Source organism: Corylus avellana, unplaced genomic scaffold, assembly GCF_965113065.1.
Source record: "Corylus avellana unplaced genomic scaffold, dhCorAvel1.hap1.2 HAP1_SCAFFOLD_275, whole genome shotgun sequence".
Taxonomy (NCBI): domain Eukaryota; kingdom Viridiplantae; phylum Streptophyta; class Magnoliopsida; order Fagales; family Betulaceae; genus Corylus; species Corylus avellana.
Window position 1 is genome coordinate 7,661 of NW_028290643.1, and position 3,461 is coordinate 11,121.

The 3,461-nt window shown below is 33.2% G+C and overlaps 1 non-coding gene across 1 annotated transcript; it reads right to left on the reverse strand.

The window, feature by feature from the left end:
- Positions 1 to 1,891: 1,891 nt before the first annotated feature.
- Positions 1,892 to 1,978, reverse strand: TRNAS-GGA (transfer RNA serine (anticodon GGA)). The gene has a single exon. It is a non-coding gene; the product is annotated as a tRNA-Ser (tRNA).
- Between the last annotated feature and the right edge of the window lie 1,483 nt (positions 1,979 to 3,461).

Consider the following 3,461-nt stretch of genomic DNA (forward strand, 5'->3'; position numbering starts at 1 on the left):
ACATTTCTGTATCCGCAATTCAATATAGATGTATATATACCAATATATATTATACACGCCCTCCTTTCTTTTCTATCATTTTTCTCGTGTAATTTGAAATACTCGAACGGTCGATTCTTTCTTTTTTTTTCGTCTTATCTTCTATTTTTCTGACTGAAAACAGAGGAATCTTTCATTATGATCTGGATTGCATTTATCTCGATTACACCCTTCTCTTTCTTCTTTCTCATTTTCTTCTTCTCCTTTTCATTTCCTTAAAGCAGACCCTCTAGAACATAACTCAAAATGACTAAAAAAAAGTAAATTTATTAATACTTTAATATTAAAATATTAATTAATAATTAATTCAATTTATAATTGATCTAATTAGAATTATTAGATTATTTTTAGAATATTAATCGTTATGTTCTATAATCTATTCATTCAAATATTTATTTGAAATTCTATTCTATATTTATATTCATTAGATTTCTATTCATTATGAAAACTAAGAATGAACAGTTAATAATTAAGATCCCAGTAGTTTACTAAATTCCTATATATGTACAATTTTTGTTATGTGAGCCCGCTTAGCTCAGAGGTTAGAGCATCGCATTTGTAATGCGATGGTCATCGGTTCGATTCCGATAGCAGGCTTTTCTTTATTTGTTTGATTTTTTACATAACATAATTGATAATGTGAAATCAAAGAATATTGAAAAGGCTTCTTTCCCCTTTTTTCCAAGAGTCACCGATCTACTGTGTCGTAGGAACCTACAATTAGAAATTAGAGGAGCTCGATCTCGGTATAACAAATCAAGAAAAGAATCTTTAGTTTTTTTTAGACATATACAAATACAATAAGGTCCGGATATTTATACAATTCATCTAATTATTCTTTGTGGTACAATACTTTAGTAGATTTCGCTTTATTTATTATCATTTAGTTTAGTTTTAATTTATGAAATTTCAATAAAATAAGGAGTCTTTATGTCGCGTTACAGAGGGCCTCGTTTCAAAAAAATACGCCGTCTGGGGGCTTTACCGGGACTAACTAGTAAAAGGCCTAAAGCCGGAAGCGATCTTAGAAACCAATCACGTTCCAGTAAAAAATCTCAATATCGTATTCGTTTAGAAGAAAAACAAAAATTGCGTTTTCATTATGGTCTTACAGAACGACAATTACTTAAATACGTTCGTATTGCCGGAAAAGCCAAAGGGTCAACAGGTCAGGTTTTACTACAATTACTTGAAATGCGTTTGGATAACATCCTTTTTCGATTGGGTATGGCTTCAACTATTCCCCAAGCCCGCCAATTAGTTAACCATAGACATATTTTAGTTAATGGTCGTATAGTAGATATACCAAGTTATCGCTGCAAACCCCACGATATTATTACAGCGAGGGATGAACAAAAATCTAGAGCTCTGATTCAAAATTATCTTGATTCATCCCCCCGCGAGGAATTGCCAAAACATTTGACCCTTCAACCATTCCAATATAAAGGATTAGTCAATCAAATAATAGATAGTCAATGGGTCGGTTTGAAAATAAATGAATTGCTGGTTGTAGAATATTATTCTCGTCAGACTTAAACCTAATTAAAATAAAACAATAAAACAAGGGTTCGGACAATTTTTCCCTTTTCGCCTAAGCAAAAAGACCCATCAAAGTAAGGAGTTTGATACGGGGATTTTTCTCCCATTCATGGATCACGGATCGGTAGGGAGATTCTCATTCCCTGTTGTCTACTCTTTCCAGTATGTTATTTTCTGTACTGCGGAACATAGGAATAAAGAATCTATATCAAAATAAAAGAAAGGTCTAACTTAACCGTTGGAATAATGGTATCCATTGTTATTTGCTTTGATACATTGCTGTTAATAAGATTGGTGAATTAGGTGAAAGGTACGGAAAGAGAGGGATTCGAACCCTCGGTAAACAAAAGCCTACATAGCAGTTCCAATGCTACGCCTTGAACCACTCGGCCATCTCTCCTACATAATGATTATGGCCCAGAAACCGAGTGAATAGTGAGTCATTCATATTAGATTTTTTGATAGGTAGTACAGTCAATTCTAACTATAAAAAAATATAGAAAACTTTTCATCAAAGAAAAACCCTTCCTTCAAGGGGGGGATAAAAATAATTTTTTTTTGTGAAAAACTGTTAAAAAAAGATATATATCTATTCATTTCATTCTTGCGAAGACGGCGCTCCCATCTTTTTCCAATAGTTATTCTTTTTACTTACAATATTTATACCAAATTAAATCAATGAATTAGAACGAATCAATTGATCTATTTTTTTTTTTATTTTTATGTTATTTCGTACTGTACAATTTCTTTGTTTGTGGGATCATTTTCCCACAAGAGGTAAGTAAAAGAAATTATAGAATGGATTGCTACCTATGCCCAGATCTCGGATAAATGGAAATTTTATTGATAAGACCTTTTCAATTGTAGCCAATATCTTATTACGAATAATTCCGACAACTTCAGGAGAAAAAGAGGCATTCACCTATTACAGAGATGGTGCGATTTGATGTTTTTTTCTTTACCGATTTCAGTCTTCGGAGAAAGATACATTATTTGGGAGAGAAATAAAAAGATTATTGAAATAAATCTACGCTTATTGTGAAGGTGAAGTTTGTAAATAAAACAATTCCTTCTGTCGTGTATCCCCGATTAATGCAGCCTCAGATGCTTCAATTTTAGATTCTAGTATTGAGCGAAAGGTTACACCTATGGGTTAGGTCAACCCTACTTCACTAGTACCAATAGGCAGCATAGGGAAAGAAGCACTACGCCTAGGAATCAACAATACGAAAACTTTGTTATAAATTATACCTTTTCTTTATCGGAATCGGGATTAACAAGAATGGTTGGTACAACAAATATCCATCTCGTTCGTATTTTGGATACCCGTATAACCATCGAAGACTGTTGAAGTGACTAATTCCCGGAAATTAAGGGGTGTTAAGAACAAAGAAATTGTTAGAGTTATCATTTTTATTTAGTACCAAGATACTTGATGTTAAGAAAAGATCTTTTACAGGAAGGTTGGTTAGAGATTTCTTGTAAAAACACTAGCCCCGTTCGGTTCATAATGAAATTATTTCAATCTTTTTTGATGATTCCATGTATTATTCTCATTATGCACATAAAAAGGGAGGAGCCGTATGAGATGAAAATCTCACGTACGGTTCTGGAACGAGATTCTTTGAATCGAAGACGACCGCAACGGATGTCGGCTCAATCCGAAGGAAATTATGCGGAAGCTTTACAGAATTATTATGAAGCTATGCGACTAGAAATTGATCCCTATGATAGAAGTTATATACTCTATAACATAGGTCTTATCCACACAAGGAACGGAGAACATACGAAAGTTTGGAATATTATTTTAGGGCACTAGAACGAAACCCGTTCTTACCACAAGCTTTAAAAATTATGCCGTGATCTGTCATTACGTGCGACTA